The following is a 21,185-nucleotide window of genomic DNA, read 5'->3' on the forward strand; positions in this document are numbered from 1 at the left end:
ACAGCATGCAAAATGAACTTCCTCCCTAGATTGCTGTACTCTCCCGGTCCCCCCACCCTGAAACAAGCCTTGGAGCAACTACAGACGAAGCTTGCAAAATTTGTCTGGAGGGGGCACAGGGCTAGAATACCAATGAAGGTCATGACAGGAGCAGCAAAATGGGGAGGCCTAGGTCTGCCCAACCTCATGAACTACTTCTTGGCAGCCCAGCTGGGGAGCGCCTCAGCCTGGGCTGAACATGAGCCCCCCCCCGAAGTGGACTTGCATCGAGCAAGCTAAATGTCAGCCACAGCTACACACCCTACTGCATGTCCCTAGGGCCCTCCGGAGCCGCGGACGAAGGGTGCTATCAACTACCAAAGCAACTCTAGACGCATGGTCATGGGCCCGGAGAAGGAAGAAACTGCCTAAAGGCTTGAGCCTGCTCTCCCCAGTCATCTGGAACCCCGACTTCTCACCGGGAATGGAGGCAGCGGGCTTTAGCCGATGGACTGCGGGAGGCCTTCGGTCCCTCTCTCAACTCTACGAGGGCAACGCCCCGCTCAGCTTTGAGGAATGCAAGAGCGCTTCCATTTGACGTAGAGGGAGAGGTTTACGTACGCTCAACTGCGCCACTGGATCTCGCAACCGGCAGTTCGTCAAGGGGCCACTCGGGACCTACACCCCCTCGAACATGCACTGGGGGAAGTCACACACCGGGGGCGGATCACCAAGCTGTACCGCCTCCTCCAAGAAGATATGTTAAAGGTCAGACCCCCATACATGGCTGGATGGGAAACGGACCTGGGACACCCCATCGAGGACCAGACGTGGGTGGAGATATGGACTAGAATCAACTCGACCTCCAGATGTGTTACGAACAAGGAGTGCGCCCTAAAGTTTCTCCACCGCTGGTACTACTCCCCAGCTCGCCTGCACCATTGCAACACATCTATAGACCCGAGCTGCTGGAGGCGCTGTGGCGAACGGGGTCCTTCTTCCATATGTGTTGGGGATGCCCAACAGTGCAGCCCTTCTGGGAGGGGATCATACAAATCATCGAGGACATTACCCAGCGCAGGCTGCCGATGGACCCAGAAGTGATCCTCCCGGGTGTAGCGAGCCCAGACTGCTATCCTAAAACAGGATGCTCAGCTAAACTGCTTACACATCTGCTACTAGCAACCAAAATCACTTTGGCACGTAAATGGAAAACGCAGGAGGGCCGCCTACTAGCCCTCTGGTGGATAAAAGTTTGGGAAATACTGGTGGGTGAGAAAGTCACAGCGGCGAGAGAAGGGGCCCTCCACCGCTTCACGGACTACTGGGCTCCAGTGCTGGATTACCATAGCCGATTCCCAGCGCTGACCTTCCAACCTCGCCTGGTGACAAACTTTCTAGGGCCACGGAGACCCGTCAGATCCCCAGTCCACCAGAGCATCACGAACATGGAGGTGGTCTCGCTGAGGGCCACCGAAAGGGGGGGACTGAACATATTTCACATATATCGACTGTGATGGGAGTTGCCCCAATGTGGATAATATGCTTGTTATGCTGCAACCGAAATAAATAAAGTTATTTAAAAAAAAAATGACATCATCTTTTGCCAAGAGACCCACCTTTCTTAAACTGAAGCTCTGATATAAAAAAAAAGACCCATAGAACACTGCCTCGTCTGTCAAGCCTCAGGTAAAACAAATGGTGTTATAATTCTCGTCAAAGCTTCTATAAAGTCATCCATCATTCACTCTGAATCAGATTCTGAGGGAAGATGGATTTTTTTGTTCATTGTTAATAAATGGCAGTAAATACCATTCAATTAATATTTATGCACTGACCCATCTTTTTGGAACTCCATTAGTAAAAAAATAATTCTCTTGCTGGTGGTAATTGGAGGAGACTGGAACCTCCCAATTGACCCATTTTTAGACAGAAAATCAAAAGTAAGGTTCTCGGGCGGGAAAGCTCAGAGGGCTCCAATGATAATGGTTGAGAAACTAGCCTCATTGATATTTGGAGATTGTGGAATGCTGACTAGTTGGATTACAAAGTCTACTCTAACACTCATCAATCATGCTCTAGAATTGATTACTTCATAACGTGCTCCTGCAGCAGAAATATGATAGTCAACACCAAAATAGGTCTGATTGTCCCCTCTGACCATGCACCGTCTTAATTGTCTTAGATATTAACCACATCGATAACCAAAGTAAAAGATGGCGTTTAAACACAGCTCTTCGTAAAGATACAACTTTCAACAAAGAAATTACCAAATTCTGTAAGGGGTTTTTCTCACATAATCGACCTGATCAAACTAATATAGAAGTAACCTGGCACGCTTTCAAAGCGACCTTAAGAGGGGAAATTATCAGCAAAGTAGCTCTAAAAAAAAGAAATTTGAGAAAGAATTACAGGATTCCCTCTCAACCATCAAACAACTTGAAAAACAATTCCAGTTAGATAATTCAGACGCTACCCTAAAAAATCTGATGAAATCAAAATTCGATTTCAAAAGAAAATCTACCACAGTAACCAACATAATGCTACTCAATATTAGGGCAAAATACCATGGTAGTTCAAACAAAGCAGGAAAAGTCCTTGCAAGTTACTTTAAAGGTAAAAAAGAAAAATCAAAAATGTAATCCATCAGAAACAGTTGCGGCAAAACATGCACCACGGACTCGGAAATTGCTGAGGTCTTCACAGAGTTCTACTGTACACTTTATGCTTCTGAAAACACTACAAACCCCAAAATACAAGCAGAAATAGATCTATTCTTTGAGAAAATATATCTAATAGAAATAGATCTATTCTTTGAGAAAATTCACAAAACGAAACTCAATAAAAATCTTTTGAAAGCCCTAGACTGTCCAATTACTGTGACAGAAATAGTGTATGCAATCTCCTCTATGACAAAAAAGGAAATCGCCCGGTACAGAGGGTCTCCCCATAGAATTTTACCAAACCCTTACGAATATTCTATCTCCAATTCTACTTAGCTTATATGACCACTTTCGCTCTATTGATCTACCCTCTGGCACCTTTGGGGGCACCAATATTATCGTATTCCCAAAAAACAATAAGGACCTTGCAGACCCCAAGAGCTACAGACCCATATCGTTAATCATCATTAACATCATTGCTAAAAATCCTTGCTTTTCGATTAGAGGAACTTCTTCCCTTCTTGAGATAAAACGACAAAGTGGGCATTATTAAGGGTAGACACGCATATGCTGACACTAGAATGGTCACCGACATTCTCTCGATTGCCAATCCTACCATCGAACCCAGGCTTCTAATGGTGTTAGACAGAGAGAAAGCTTTCAATCGTTTTCAATCGTTTAGAATGGGATTTCATGTTTAAAGCACTAAGGTGGCATGGTCTTGTATTATATTGTTTATTTATAAAGTGCTTATACACAAAACAAGTTCTTCAAAGTGCTCCAAGATGGGAGGGGAGCATGGGATGCAATCATTCATAAGGCCTTGGAAATTTCATAATAATATACAATAATAATAAGCATACTAGGCCTGAGGACATTTCTGCTAATTCAAGTGCGTTACCAGGTTTTGGGGAGTAAGGGGGGTAGGGTGTGGGGTGGGGAGGAGAAGGGGGTACAAGCATAACAAACTGACAATAATGCAAGTGCGTGACCAGCAGTTCGGATAGGAGGAATTGCGCCTAGTCCAGGAGGGCCGTGTTAGTGCAGAGGGTTGCCTCTAAGGGAAGTGCGTAGTACTGGTAGTGCGGGACCCCGGAGGGAAGTCCAGGGACTGGTGTGGGTGCCTGGGACTGTAAGGTTCTGAGGTGAGCCAGGTGACCAGTCAGCAAGCTGAGCAGGAGATAGTGGTAGTAGGTAGAAAGCAGAGGTTAGCAGGGAAAAGTTAGAGAGAAGGCAGAGGAGAAGAGGAAGGTCTTGAGGAGTTTCCAGAATTTAAGGAGTTCCGGCTTGAGACGGAGAGAGGCAGGGAGACTGTTCCAGAGGGTGACCCCTTCATCAAACTTATCACATGCCTGTACCACTCCCCTAAAGCCTCCATAACAGTTAACAACACAATTTCCCCTTTATTCACCCTAATCAGAGGCACCAGGCAGGGCTGTCCACTCTCCCCTTCTCTATACATCCTTGCTCTAGAACCTTTACTAGAACTAATCAGAAATTACACAACTATCAACAGAATGCAAATCCATAACGGCAATATCAAGCTTGCAGCGTATGCAGATGATATTATCCTCTTTCTTTCCAACCCCAATAGCAAAGTACGGAAAACCTTGGTTCACATTTAAAACTATGGGAAAGTCTCAGGGTACAAACTTAACAAAGAGAAAACCGAGCTCCTCCCTTTAACTGTCTCTTGTATCAAAGCAAACTTGATGACTTAGGACTAAGCTGGAAAACAAGCAACATTAAATATCTTGGCAAAGAATTTGCTACCAACATCGATACAAAAATTACTAGGACCGAAAACTCCATATTAGAAACGTTAAGGAAAAAAACGGATTCCCTGTTGCTTCTGTGCATATCCTGGTGGGGGAGATTGGACACTATTAAAATGATGTTGGGACCAGTATTATTATACTCTCTTGCCATGATCCCAAAACTATTTAGCAATACATTTTATAAAGAGGCCAACTCTATCCTCTCCAAATTCCTTTAGAAAGGGAAACCACCTAAAATGTCATTGAAGAAACTCCAAGGAAATAAAGCTCTAGGGGGGGTCAAATTCCCAAACTTCCTGGCATACCATCACGCTTTCCTACTAACACAAATAAACCAAATTTCATACCATCACCACAAGACAGTTGGGATCCCCCCAAATGGCTAGAACTTAAAAGAAGCCTTGTCACATCCATACCCATTAATTTGCAGATTCAGCATTAGTAGCATGAAAAAGCACACTCTAATCCCTAGCTTGGTCTCGGCTATCAAAATACTGAAAGGGTCCAATATAGCATCTCAGATAACACAAGTTGACTCCTGATTGACCTCACTCTGGAACAACCCCTCATTATCAATTAATAAACAAACCTTACACTGGGACTCTTGGATTGACAGGAACAACTTTTTCGTGCATCAAGTATGGGCCAATGAATCTCCTCTCACTTACCAGAAATTCAGGACATATATGGTCTCCCTCCAACTGAACTTAGCAACTATATGATGCTCTGTAAAATAATCTCAAAATACAAAACAAACTCTGTCAGCCCACTGTTGTAATTCTGACAACATTGCATTGTCCAGCTCACTTAACAAAACCAGTGTTTTTTTTTTTTACAAAAGGGACACTCTCTAACACAATCACAGTAACCTGAACCCGTAAGTCAGTAGGAAAGGGGAAGAAGCTCTGGGCATTGAACTGGATATGAACCAATGGCAACAAATATTCAGAAGTCTAGCAAAAGCTTCCAGATACGCCAGTAAAACTCAAACCCTTTTCTTTGTCTTTCAGAGGGCACTGTGGACACCAGAAAAATTACACAATGCCAACATTAGTGACAATCCACACTGCTGGAGATGCAAAGATACACAACTACTGGGCTCAATGGAGCATATTTTTTTTAATACACATGTTTTTGTATATAAACAGACACATCACATTCCATATAAAACCAATTGTTAATAAATAGTCCATTTACATTAAAACTAACTCAATATGTCGAGAATTTCTATACATTTAAGATAAAACTTTACCATATGGTATTTACAGTTTGTGTTATTCCCCTCCATAAGTATGTCCCATATGTGTTCTGTTTCATCAAATTGTAACTTGTTGTCAATGGATTTGAAGTATTTGCTCCGCAGTTCATATAAACTCTCACAATGAATTAAAATGTGTTTTACGGATTCTATTTCTTGTTTACCACATGCTTATCTTTTGTCATGACTCTTGCCCCTCACTGGCAAGTCAGCCTTCCAGTAAGGGCCAGGTCAAAGGCTTTAAAACCTCATCCAAGACTTAAAGGCGCCAGGCTCATAACCATCATGAAGACCAACATTAGAATGGGACTATTTACTTGGGACTATTTAACTTGGGGGGGGGGGGGGGGGGTTCAGCCAACATGGAGGCACACACATAGCTCAGTTACAAGGAACTGAGCTATGCGGTCTAGTCTTTTGGGTGTGGCAGGCCTGGGACTACTTTACCTGGACTAATTTGGGTGTGGCAAGCCTGGGACTGTTTTACCTGGACTACTTTACCTGCGACTATTTAAACCACACCCAAACAGCAGAACAGGCTTTGCGGTATTCTGCTGTGGGCAGCGTAACGCTCACTGTGTCCAGTTCTTTGATGCCAGTTTACCTGAAACCAAGGACCTGCAGAGAGAGAAAGAACACTACGAAACTTACCTGGAACAGTATCCTGTCTTCAATCCATCGCTGACTTCAGTTCCACTCACCTGAAGGTAGGAACTCCATCATACGGAACCTCATGCATCCTGGAATACGATAACCTGGAAAGAGGAGAAAGAAAGACAGCATTAGTAAGCGTTTACTCACGTTTACTCCCGAATGAAGAAAGCCACACAATTCTTACCTGGGTAGTCATCTCCTGGTCAGTATCATTGCTGGAACATTACAGTGCTCGGCGAGGAACATCGCCACATGCAAGGAGAGAAAAGACACAGGTTAGCAAAATAAAAGGCGAAACAGCGCCGCGCATCACGCATTACTCACCGGACAGCATCGCGCACACCGCGCTTTCGCCTACCGGCCCGCTCATCTTCAAACTGCAAGACAACACCAAAATACCTTTCCATACCTAAAAGGAAAGAAGTAAGACATTATTATTCAAACTAAGAGGAACATAAGAACTGCATATAAAGACTGTAAAGGAGCAAACCTACGGAGTCACAGCAGGCCTGGATTCCCACAGGGGGGTTTGCACCAGTGAAGTAACTTGGTCACTGCTCGCCCCCACATCTACATGCCCCTGCCACGAGGAGCAGGACGGAGAATCCACCTTTTACAATATTAAGGTGAGGAGAAGGCCCAAGGGGGAAGAAGGAGTTGAGGCCAAGGGAGGTGGGAAAATATAAAAACAATCTGGTATTGAATTCAGCTCTCCTATATTGCAGACCCATCTTTAACCAGAGGCATTACCAAGGGACCGGGAGTGCAAATCATCTAACCAGGGCTGGGTGGCGTCCCCGTGGATACCAGGTGAGCGTAACAGAACGCAAAGCCTCAAAATATTATCCACCTGGGCGTCATGGAGACTTCAGAGACTGACAAGTTAGTTCAGTTGTTGGGACAATTACGTGCTGAAGTACATTCAGCCAGGCAAGAAACCAACGCTCTAAGAAGGGATTTGATTGTTACTAAGGATCATACCGACGAAATAAGTTGACAATTGCTCCAATCACAGGCAGGACAGACCCCATTGCCTGGTAACATTCCGCCAGCACCTGTACCAACTTCTTCCACCAATCCAGTACAAATAACCCTTCCCGGGGAAGTACCTTTAGCTCCACCTGAATGATTTACAGAGGACCCCAAGAAGTACGCAACGTTCATGAACCAGTGTCGTCTTCATTTCCTTTGCAGACCTGGGGCTTTTCCTAATGACCAAGCGCGGGTTGCTTTTGTCTTGTCATATCTGAGTGGCAGTGCTGCGGATTGGTCGGTACCATTGGTAAGTCAGGATAACCCGTTGTTACATGACGTTGGGGGTTTCCAGATGGAAATGGAAAAACTCTTTGCTCGTCATACCCAAGGCCAAGCATTAGACAACAAACTTTTGTCACTCCGTCAAGGAAGTCAAGACTTGCTTACATATATAGCAACATTTAACAGACTAGTCGTTGAAGCTGGGTGGCTTGAGGAAAAAAGGACCACACTATTTCATCGGGGTCTACGAGGGGAACTAAAGGATGTCCTTGCTCAAGTGGTTAACCCACCTAAAGACTGTGGAGAATTCATCAACCTTGTGGTGCAATTAGATCACAGATTACAAGACCGAAAAGCGGACCGGATAAGGTTAGACACTCGAGCTATGTATGTCCAGTCAAAGGATAATGTTCCACGTACAATGGAAAACACGGTAGAACCCATGCAAATTGGAGGTGTATGGCCCCCTTTAACTAAAACTGAAAGAGACAAGAGAAGGCAACAGCAATTATGCTTATATTGCGGATAATCAGGCCACTTCCTCAAAGAATGTCCAGTGAAACCACCAAGGAGAACTGTCGAAGCCACAGAGAAGGAAGATAATAACAAGGAGTCAGAAAACTACCAGCCCGGCAAGCGTAGAGGTCCGCTTGTCGAGCGAGAAGGATGAGCCACAGACCTCACAATTTGCATTACCAGTAATTTTGATCAATCACCAACAACCGTCTCGGATGCATGCTGTCGAAGCATACATAGACAGCGGAGCAGTTGGGAATTATATAGACCAAGATCTGGCAGCAGAGATGGGGCTTCCCTTATGCTCTAAGTCGATTACTGAAAACGTTACTACTGTTGATGGGACAGAAATAGCTTCCGGACCAGTAACCCAATGTACAGCAGCACTAACCCTACTGTGCCAGGATGGACACCGAGAATCTATTGCATTCGATCTCATCAAAGCTCCTCAGTTTTGACTAATCTTAGGGATGCCATGGTTGGTAGCTCACAACCCTCTAATAGACTGGCATGCCAAGAAGTTGGCCTTTTCCGATGATTGTGCTCGCACCTGTTATTACCAAGAAAAGGGGAAAACAGACTTATGTACATCTGCTACTCCCAGTATGGCAGCGATTGTACTAGGTGTGACTAGTACTCTACCAAATGAATACCAAGATTTTCAAGACGTGTTCCAGAAAGAACAAGCCAATACTCTACCACCGCACAGGCCCTACGATTGTCAGATCAACCTCATACCTGGTGCGCAAATTCCTTGTGGTCGAATCTATGCACTTACTGAACCAGAAAACCTCAATTTGAAATATTATCTTGATCAGTACCTGGCAAATGGATTTATCCGCCCATCTAAATCAACGGCAAGCAGTCCTTTATTCTTCCTACCAAAGAAGGAAGGAGATTTGAGGACTTTCATCGACTATCGTGCATCAAACCAGATCACAGTAAAAAAACGTTATCCACTGCCCCTTATTCCCGAATTATTGGATCAAGTCAAAGACGCCCAAATCTATACCAAACTGGACCTTAGGGGGGCGTACCATCTTGTTCGAGTGAAGAAAGGAGACGAATGGTAAACCACCTTTCGTAGCAAATACAGCTCATATGAATACCAGGTAATGCCTTTTGGACTTTGCAACGCTCCTGCTGCATTCCAGTACTTTATGAATGATGTTTTGCGGGAGTTAATCGACGTTTGCGCCCTGGTTTACATTGATGACATCTTAGTTTATTCTGCTACAAAAGAAGACCATGTCAGGCATGTCCGCTGCAGCCTTACTAAACTCAGCCAACATAATCTGTATGCTAAACTCGAAAAGTGCTCTTTTCATGTCACCGAAGTGGAGTTCCTCAGTTTTATCCTCACTCCAAAAGGTATCAGAATGGATAGGCACAAGGTAGATGCCATTCTTAACTGGCCGTCACCAACTTCATTTAAAGGAATCCAGAGTATGTTGGGCTTTGCAAACTTTTACCGCCGATTCATCCCAGATTTTTCCCAAATAGTGCATCCAATTACATCACTATTGAGAAAAAACAATAACCGAAGAAGCAGAGAAGGCCTTTCAAGAACGTAAGAAAAAATTCACTTCTGCTCCAGTTCTACGGCATCTTCGCCCAGACCTCCCTTATATAGTTGAAACAAATGCCTCTAGCATGGCTATGGGAGCTGTTCAATCACAAAGGGACCCAGGAACTGGCCAGTTACACCCTGTGGCCTTCGGGTCACGAAAATTCTCAACTCCCGAACTCAACTATGCTATCACAGACAAAGAACTCTTGGCTATAAAATCAGCTTTCAAGGCATGGCAACACTATCCTCTTGGTGCTAGACATACTGTCACAGCCATAACTGATAACCAAAACCTGCAATACCTAAAAACAGCAAAGACTCAATCATCCCGTCAACTGCGGTGGGCTCTTTTCTTCGCTGAATATGACTGTGATCACCTACCGGCCTGGAGTCCGAAACGGAAAGGCTGACGCCTTGTCCTGCATGGGTGTTGATGAAAAGGTATACATAACTCCAGATCCAGTAGCCATCATTCCAGAAGACAAACTCCTGGGTCTTACGACAACGTTGACACAGGGTGAACTCCAAAACAAGATCCAACTCTTAATGGATCCCACTTTCTCACAAGAGTGGTGTACTCAAGGAGAACATTACACCATAAGAGACCAGTAACCATTTTATTTTTAATTTAAAAATGTGTTTTTGGTGTAATACACCTTTTACAAATAATTTCATTTAAATACAATTTTCAACAATACATATAAAAATAAATCTATATCATGGAAAATACATTCTTCAATAACAGAAACACATATTTCATAATTCATCAATTTTGTTTTTGACTTTCAATGATAAAACAATCTTTTTCCATTTCAGTTTTGATATAATTTACCAATCGTACCGTTGCTATTATAGCTGTATTACTCGCACGCCACATACAATGTTTCCATATGCAGTTTCTTGCAAAGATTGTGTTTGCGTTTGCAAATTGTTTTAACATAGTTATGCACATTTTTTCAAAGTAAAGACAGTATAAGAATAGATGTTTTAAGGTTTCTTCAGTCTCTTTGCAAAATCTACAAGTTTGATTCAATAAAGTATCTTGATTATTCTTCCAGTATCTGATCCTAACTTTAGTATGAATCAAGTCCATACGAAATAGCATATATGTTCTGCGAATTGTTTTATCTGGACAAAGCAAAAGATATTTCAGGTGAGGACTTTGTGGCTGAATAAATTCAGCATATTGCTCAAAGGACGAGTAAGACTGTATTAGTGTTATACACTCTGCCAAATCGACAATAAACAGTTTTTTTTCATTTTATTTATGTTCAGATCGAGATCATCTGCTCGTAATTTTCTCTAGGATCTTATTCATTCTGTCCTTAAGTTTAGCCACTGATAAAGGATGATTCTGCGTTAGCATTTTAGCAAATTCTGTATAGATGGAATTTCTTGGGGGATCTAACATTTTAAAATAGAGTGTTAATAAACACCATTGATAACATGCTGCTAAAGATGTGAGTCCTAATTCATGCCTTAAGATGGCATTTGGAAGGAACATCGGCAGACCTAAAGCGTTTTTCCACAGAATTCCTTGTAGACGATTGAAAAGGGGTCCAAGGTCTTCTAAATGTAGTTCAATCCCATATAAGAGAATCGCTTCAACTTTCTTATTGTAGTATTCGTACAGTGGAATCAGCGAAAAATAGCAGAATTTGTGATAAATCATTTTCATTTGACCTTTAAGAGGTTGCATTTTCTCCATCAAAAGTTCTTTAGTTTTTTTAGGGAGATGTTATTTGAAACCCTATAGCCCAAGTAAAAAAGTTCTGATACTGCCTTTACATGTGTTTTATCGATATTCCAAATAAAATGGCGAATTTTCTTTCGATTAGAAAAGATCATGATATTGGATTTTTGGGGGTTAACCCTTAAATTGTTGTTATTGCAGCATGTAAGGTAGCTCTCAAGCTTAGCCTGTAGTCCAGCGTGTGTTCTGTCGAAAAGGAGAACATCATCTGCATACGCTAACCATGATAGCTTGAGATTTCCTAGACGTACTGCAAAAGATTGTTTCATTCCAAATCATATCCAAGTCGGCCATATACAAATTAAATAAAATAGCTGCTAAGTTGCATCCTTGCTTTACTCCAATCCAGGTAGGAATAGTTTCTGTAAGAGTTCCTTGCCGGTTTATTCTTACTTTAAAGTTTGTTTAATAGTGGAGCATGGCAATCAGAGTTACTAGGTATGAAGGAAATTTGGCACTTAACATTTTTTGCCATAATAACCCTCTGATGACACAATCAAAAGCAGATTTAAGGTCCAGAGAGGCAACAAAAATAGGGCTTTGATCAGGAGATTTACAAGATACTATGAGATGAGCGAGAATACTAGCATTTAACGTTGTCCCCATTGCTTTTCGAAAGCCTACTTGGGCTATACGTAGACAGTCGGTATTGCGGATCACCGTCTCTATTTCTTGTAAGATCAATATTGAGAATGTTTTGGCTGCTACATCCATTAAGGCTATGGGCCTAAAGTTGTTAGGATTATCTATTGGCCCCTTTTTGTGTATCGGTATGATAATGACTGTGAGCCAAGATGATGGAATTTCTTTGGTTCGGAATATTGTTTTAAAGTCGGCTAAGAAAACTTGTGCCCAGAATAGAGGGTCATCCTTAATGACACATGGTGGCAAGCCATCTGGCCCAGGACATTTAGATGCTTTTAGCTTATTAATAGCATACAAAATGTCCTCAGTATCCCATGGACAGATATCAGGAATGTCCATATAATTTGGAGCTCTTTCTAGATGGGTGAAAGCTGGAGGGATTGTATATTTGTGAAGTAAAAAGGAGGTCAATAATGCTCCATCAATTGCAGAATCAAATTCTAAGTGTTGTTCTTTCTTAATGAATCTGAGTTGTTTCCATATATCTTTGGTCTTCCGCTTACATAGCAACTAGACTGTTTTTTGATTTTGTTTCAGTAATATATCAGATCGAACTCGTGATATATCATTTTTGAATTTCATGATAATTTATTTTTGCCGTTGTAAAGCAAAAAGAATTATGGAGCATAAAGGATTTCCTTATTTTCCTCAATTCCATATTTTTTTTTACGTTTGAGCTCCAAAATGTCTGATGACCTCCCAGAGATTGAGCATTTGTTGTATTCTTGAGATTTTTGTGCATTGGCTATGGATTTTAGATGAAAAGCAATCATCTTTAGATTCTCCTTCATAATAGCCTTCATCTCATTCGGTGTATTACTCTTGCATATATCCACAGGTCTCGATTAACTAGAAAAGAGATTTTCCTATACGTACTTAAATTCCAGTTGATCGATAACCTTGTTCTATTACTTTGTACCAATGACAAGGTAGAATCGCATGCGTGTCTATCAATTCTACATATCATGGAAGAGGTAATCATTAGGTGATCCCCTAATATCAGATCTATGGTGCTTGCTGGGGACATCCAGCCAGTTATAAAGTTCTAGAGCCTACCAAGTAATCAATCCATGAGGAGTAAGGGCCCCTTTTCCATGTGTATGATTCATGAGTCCTCTTCGGTTGAATGATATATAAATCATGGCCATCTAAGTAATGTACCCATTTTTGACCTTTTTCATGCGTAAGTCCAGCCTGAGTCTTACATTTGTCATTCCTCTTAGTATTTAAGATAGATAAAAGTGTTGCATTAAAATCACCTCCTAACAATATTTCTGCATGTGGGGATTTTTCATAAGCCTTCTGTACGATTGTATCAAACACTTCACAAGCTTCTGAGAGAGACATAGAAGATGGATTCCAGTATAGTGTAATCAGAAAGACATTAAGAGCATACAAAGAATCTATAGTCACATCTACCAATAACAGCAATACTGAATGGAATATGTAATTCACCTTAAAAGAAAATGTGTTACTAATAAGGATGGCCAGACCTCCTGCAGGTCTGCCTCTACCTTTACCAACTGCATGGTGTACAAGAGAGGTAAAACCATCAAATTGTAGCTCAGACATAGACATAGTTTCTTGGATTAAAAATATCTGGGGTAACATGCATGTCTTCGCATTTTGTATCCATTTCCTAAGATTATTAAAACCACAGCAATTCCAAGAAATAATGTTTATCTCTTGTAATTATGAAGGTAAATGCATGGAACCAATCACAGAAGCATCTTTTATTAAAGGTTCCAACCAAAGCAATCCATTTAAAGCTGTAGTGAGGGAGGCTAGCTGTTCTAGCATTTGTTTTGTACTATCTACATTAGCTGGTGCTTCATTTATGTTATTGGCAACAGTTGGTATTATTGGTGGTTGGTAGTCAAGAAATGCTAGCGCCTCTTCTATTACATCGAAAGCATGTAATTCTAGACCCAGCATCATTACGTCAGATTTATGTTCCCACAGTAGTTTTGCAATTATGGGTGAAAACACAAAGAGCATTTGGTTATTATTTATATTAGATAACTTGATGCTTTCAATGTCGTTAAGTGAGGGAATTTTATACAGACATTTCATTAAGAAGGAACCATTTATACGTTCCTTTCCATTTATCAATGGATCACTTTTCCATCCAATTGTTGTTTTCATTGCCTCAGGAATATTTTCGAATGTTGCGAAGGTTGGTTCAGTGATCGTCAGGGGTTGAGTAGTCCCTTCCTCCTCAACGAAATCCAGCCCTAGTCCATTCTCCATAGGTCTATTTTCAATTACCGTCCCATTATTTATTAAGTTATTTGTCTCTTGTGGAATTACAGGTCCTCTAGGACTGTTTTTATTTTCCACTAGAGAAGCTGTGGATTTGACTTCCAAATTAGTAATAGGATTTAATTTGGGAGAGAGGATTGACTTCTGTGGCGCTAAATCCTTTTTTGACACGTCTAAAACCTTTTGTGTTTTTTGTTCAGTTGTAGTAAAGTTTATTAGGGCACTAGTTTGTACCATGGTTGGAACTGTCAGAGGTGGTTTAATTACCACACTCGGTACAGGTTCTACAACAGGAGTGTATATATTATTATTGTTAGACATTATTTTTCCCGCTACACGTTTGTTTTCTGTTTTCTTTGTGTTTCAGTTTTTTTTAATTTGAGTTTCATGAAAATATGCCTTCATTTTTGTTTGAATTGCGTGTGCTCCTATAAGATCTTCATGGACAGTTAGTTGCTCTTTTCCATCCACTCTGATTTCTCCCCCTCATCTTGTGAAGGTATCTGTAACACGATCGTACTTTCTTAGTTTAACTGACTTAAGTTCAAAGCATGCTCGTCTGAGTTTGAGGTTGGAAGCTGTTTTTGTGTTTTCCCCTTTTTAGTACTCAAGGGTATTTTCTTCATCTCTTGGTGTATTCCAGCATTATCTGCCCGTTTCTTATGCCTTCTTTTTAACGCTCTTTGATCATTTTTTATTGCTCTTCTAGATATGTGATAGGGCCCTTCAGTGGTTATAACAGTATTTTCAGCATCTTCAGAGATTTTCTCCAATACCATCTCTTTCTCTAAAATTGCAAGGAGAGATATCTGCATTGCATTCTCAGTTGCCATTGGTGATATCTTCTGAGGCAATTCAGCATGATGCATTTGGGGATTAGTTTGATATAATAATTGCTCAATTTGTAACAGTCGCTCATGTTGTGCTTTGGCAATTTCAATTATGTCAATCGACTCCCCATTAGCCTCAAGAGTTATAGAAGTGGCTTGATCCTTTGCCATATTTGCAAATGATTTGCGTATTCCGTTGTGCAGTAGGGGATCATTCATCGTTTGAGTTCCTATGGAATTTTGTGACAAATCTTTTAATGCATATCCTTCTTGTTTTATAATCTGGGCAGTTTTTGTAGGACATTCCAGATGGAATTTGTGACAGGCTTCCTGCGAAAGTATATATCATTCAACTTTGTTTAACTTTTCAGAGTTTTTAGAGATGTTATTTTGTATGTCTTTCAATAAAGTATGTGTTAATTCATGTCCTTTATCTAGCAAATTAAGAATCCTAGTTATTACCGGAAACTCCTGTATTTCTTTTTCTAGGATATCCAATGTGTCTCTTTCTATTTGTACAGGTATCTCAAATGGATTATTATTATTAAATACAGGTACTGAAGTATCTAATTCATCAGATATGTCTCTGTGCGGTATTAATCTACTTTTCGTTGCAAGAGTAGAGGTTGGCGAACTAGTAGATTGGTGTGACTCTTTTACCTTGAGTTCTTCTACATTATGAAAGAAACTATGTGAGAGGGTATTATGTTCTTTCATGTTTAGTTTGTGAAAATGAACATGTTCTCGAAAGTGTCCAAATGTGGACATAGGAGTTGATGGTCCTAGTGAGAGGCGTACCCTTTTGTCAAGATCTGCTATGATGACGGGTGCTAGCATGGATATATCCGCATCAGGATGTATATTATCTCCCATAGTAACTTCATCTTGTGTATTTTTTTAATTTGAGTTTTTTTTTTCAGCAAATGGATCATGAATCATGTCTTCATTTGCATCTTTCAGAGAGCATAAAACGTTCCCCTCTTGCATCTCTTCATTAAGACTCGTTTCAGCAGCATTGTTAGCCACTTGGATTGACATTGATAGAAAGGATCGGTTTTCTTTTGGAAGAGTACAGAAACTTTCTGTTTCTTTTTTTTAGTTTTTTTTAGCTGCTACGTGGTTTGCATCAAAGGATTCTTTTAGCATAGCATCTTTAATTTTTTTTCCATTACGTAACGTAAATTCCATTTTTGTGGTCTACATATGCTACTGAAGTAAGCTAGAGAATTACAAGCTTAGGTTCTATTAACTTTAGGTGTTCAGTTCACACTTATCTACACCAAAAGAGAAGAGAAGAGAAATTCTGGTACTAGTCTAAATTAGGGGATATTGCATCTTACCCACATCTTGATAGTCAAATAACCAGGTTTTCTATCCAGAAGCCCCTTCACGTTTGCATCATGGGCCTAAGAACATTCATATATCTAAGGTAGCAGTGCATTCGATCGAGTAAAAACTCTCACATGCAGATTAGTTTTAGTATTAATGCCATACTAAACCACAAACTCATTGTCCATCACAGCTGGCTTCCCAATGCACTTGCGCCGCGCACCGCGAACAGTACTTATCAGTGCTTTGCGGTGCGTGGCGCGGGTGCGCCGGAAGGTAGATATTTGTAGAAAAGAAAAAGGGGACGTCACACAGCAGAGGGGGCAGAGCCTCCGTCCGTGAGATACACCTTGAAAAAAGAGGAGAAGGGGTGTTATACACAATGCTTGGTGGGATAGCTCACTATATTAATAACGTAGGGGGCATATGGCTTCAATGGGCTTCAATGGGCTCCAACAAGCCAGCAAAATATAGTCACCTCCTACTTCCTCCGTATGAGGCCAGGCAGGGCGGGCCTCACCAGAAAGGACGTCCTCCAAAGCAGAGTCCAAACGCGTCGCCAAGGCTGCTCCAGGCTTCACAGGAGTAGAGGCCGCAGCGATTCCACGCGTTCCAAACAAAGGCTGACGGCAGTTAGCAAACAGTACTTGTCAGTACTTTGCGGTATATTTTAGGAACCGTCTATACTTGCCAAGTAAAGATTTACAAGAGCAGGTTATTTCGGGTTATCACGACTCCCTGATTGTAGGTCATCCTGGAATTGCCAAAACTCTAGCTAAAGTAAAAGAAAACTATTGGTGGCCCACATGGCGTAAAGACATCATACAATTTATTCAATCTTGCGGTGTGTGTGCACAAAACAAAAGTCCCAAAAGCAGAAACCAGCTGGTCTTCTCCAACCATTGGAAATTCCTCCCGCACCATGGCACACACTGTCCCTTGATTTCATTACAGATCTACCTCCCAGTCAAGGATTCAACACCATCTTAGTAGTTGTAGACTTGTTCTCTAAAATGGCACACTAAATCCTTTCGAGGGTCTTCCAAATGCAGCCACTTTAGCAAAAGTATTCCTGGAGGAAATCGTATGGCTACATGGCTTTCCATCGGTCTTGATTTCAGATCGAGGTAGTCAGTTTGCACCCAACATCTGGAGGAAATGCTGTTCAATGGCCCAAATTGACATTCGACTATCCACAAGTCACCATCCTCAAACAGATGGCCAAACAAAAAGAACAAACCAAACCCTCGAGCAATACTTACGTTGCATGTTACATCAAGTGGAAAGAAATTGGAAGGACTTGTTATGGATAGCTGAATATGCCTATAATAATTCATTACACACCAGCACTGGACAAACCACTTTCTACACTATCTATGGTAGACATCCACGTACTTCAGAATTGGATCTCCCAACCCCTTTGGAAATGCCAGTGGTTAAAACCCTACATACAACTATTTCCCAGGCCGTCAAAGAAGCAGCAGAACATTTACTCCAAGCCAAGAACAGACAAAAGAAATTTGTGGACCAACATCGTAGTAAAGCCCCCGACTATCAAATTGGAGACAAGGTCTGTTTAGCATCAAAATATGTGCCCATAAAGGGGACTCAGACCTTTCGTCCTCGATATCTGGGACCTTATTCTATTGAATCCATAATAAATCCAGTTAAATTAGCCCTACCAACCACCATGCAGATTCATCCTGTGTTTCACGTATCACACCTGAAACCGGTACAACCCGGTACTCGGGTTATAATACCACCAAAACCAGTATTAGTTGACAGAGAACCAGAGTTTGAAGTAAAGGATATCCTAGACTCAAAATACACAAGATCCAAACTATACTACTTAGTTGATTGGAAGGGATACGGCCCTCAAGACAGATCATGGGAACCTAGTGAATACCTCCATGCACCTTGCTTAATTAAAAAGTTCCATAAGACCAACATTAGAGTTGGACTATTTACTTGGGACTATTTAACTTGGGGGGGGGGGGGGTGGTTCAGCGCCAACATGGAGGCACACACATAGCTCAGTTACAACGAACTGAGCTATGCGGGCTAGTCTTTTGGGTGTGGCAGGCCTGGGACTACTTTGCCTGGACTACTTTGGGTGTGGCAGGCCTGGGACTATTTTACCTGGACTACTTTACCTGAGACTATTTAAACCACACCCAAACAGCAGAACATCCTTTGCGTTATTCTGCTGTGGCCAGCGTAACGCTCACCGTGTCCAGTTCTTTGATGCCAGTTTACCTGAAATCAAGGACCTGCAGAGAGAGAAAGAACACTACGAAACGTACCTGGAACAGTATCCAATATTCAATCCATCGCTGACTTCAGTTCCACTCACCTGAAGGTATGAACTCCATCATCCGGCACCGTATGCATCCTGGAATACCATAACCTGGAAAGAGGATAAAGAAAGACAGCATTAGTAAGCGTTTACTCACATTTCCTCCCGAATGAAGAAAGCCACACAATTCTTACCTGGGTAGTCATCTCCTGGTCAGTGTCATTGCTGGAACATTACGGCACTCGGCGAGGAACATCGCAACATGCAAGCAGAGAAAAGACACAGGTTAGCAAAATAAAAGGTGAAACAGCGCTGCGCATCGTGCATTACTCACCGGACAGCATCGCGCACACCGCGCTTTCGCCTACCAGCCCATGCTCATCTTCAAACTGCATGACAACACCAAAATACCTTTCCATACCTAAAAGGAAAGAAGCAAGACATTATTGTTCAAACTAAGAGGAACATAAGAACTACATATAAAGACTGTAAAGCAGCAAACCTACGGAGTCGCAGCAGGCCTGGATTCCCACAGGGGGGCTTGCACCAGTGAAGTAACTTGGTCACTGCTCGCCCCCACATCTACACGCCCCTGCCACGAGGAGCAGGACAGATAATCCACCTTTTACAATATTAAGGTGAGGAGAAGGCCCACGGGGGAGGAAGGAGTTGAGGCCAAGGGAGGTGGGAAAACATAAAGACAATCTGGTATTGAATCTAGCTCTCCTATATTGCAGACCCATCTTTAACCAGAGGCATTACCAAGGGACCGGGAGGGGGTTCGAGAGTGCAGATCATCCAACCAGGGCTGGGTGGCGTTGGGTAACAGGTGAGCGTAACATCTTTTCAGACCCAGTTAAGGCCCCTTTACCTCGAGTAGGGTGGTAACGTTGAATTTCAACAACAGGTATTGGAGCATAACAAAACTATTGTGAAAGGCCTTGATGTAGCTAGGGATCTGTTCACGGTTCACGTACTTGATGAACATGCCACTGTTAGTCAATGGAGCATATGCTTTTCTCATGTCCTCAACTTTCTGTATTCTGGGAGAAGATTACTAAACATATTTTAGACATTCTTCAAATTGGTTCTATTCATTCATAAAAAAGACCTCTGTACTAACTCCTTAACTTCCAATGTTAAAGAAAGACTCTTAAATACTAGACAAATCTCTCTACTAGACACTCTTCTAGCAGCAGCCATTCAAAATACCGCCTGTACCCTCTTCAGTACCCTGATTACTTGTTACCGCCTATACCTAATCCATGTTGCTCCACTGTTCCTATGTACTGTTGATCTCCTATGTACTCCATGTTACCTGTACCTGATCCATGTGTGCTCCACTGTTCTGATGTACTGTTGATCTTCTATGTAAAGCTCTTTGGATAAAGGCGCTATATAAAGAACAATAAAAATACAAAATACAAATATATCACTGCTACATGGAAGATTAAATACCTGCCAACCCATTGAGTTTGATGGAACTCCATCTGCTTATCTCACCACTTGGAAAAGGAAAAAGAAATATGTGGTGACACCTTCAAAACTCTGAAGTTCTTAGAAATCTGGAATCCTCTGGAGAATTACTTATGCAAGTTCCTCCCCAACTCCGCATCCGATAACACATTCCTAGAAGTCCACACACCTCTATAACTTAATACCAGTTAGATCCCTATCTAGAGACCCCTGACAGCTCCATCTAACACAACTTTCTCTAGAACCTAAGTGTAATGTCTTATGGTTATGTTTAGAGGGACAAGCGTTAGCTTGTCCCATTTCACCGTTTAGATCGGATGTTGGCCGATCACATGGTGTGGGTGGGGTTGCCGCCAATTCGGCAGTCAGAGGAAAGAGAATAAAGAAGTTACACTCCTAACCATCTGGCTCAGTGTATTATTGCATCCAACCCGACATTAATTGATTGCTGACATATCTCCAACTACATATTCAGCAATGGCAACTAGGATTTAATATCGGACTCGCCTGTGCCGTGCCTCCGACCTCGCTTTAAATTCGCGCTGATCGACTTCAAAGACCTGTCATTCTAAGCCGCATCACAGCATCATCCAGAGCCGGCTGCCACACAAGTATGAGCAACGCCTCCTCGCTGCCGCCTGCTTCGGCCTCTGCCTGACCAGTGTTGCGGCACTAAGATGACGCCTGCATCCAACCCGACATTAATTGATTGCTGACATATCTCCGACTACATATTCAGCAATGGCAACTAGGATTTAATATCGGACTCACCTGTGCCGTGCCTCTGACCTCGCTTTAAATTCGCGCTGATCGACTTCAAAGACCTGTCATTCTAAGCCGCATCACAGCATCATCCAGAGCCGGCTGCCACACAAGTATGAGCAACGCCTCCTCGCTGCCGCCTGCTTCGGCCTCTGCC

Source organism: Ambystoma mexicanum, chromosome 14, assembly GCF_040938575.1.
Source record: "Ambystoma mexicanum isolate Mex_15411 chromosome 14, UKY_AmexF1_1, whole genome shotgun sequence".
NCBI lineage: Eukaryota > Metazoa > Chordata > Amphibia > Caudata > Ambystomatidae > Ambystoma > Ambystoma mexicanum.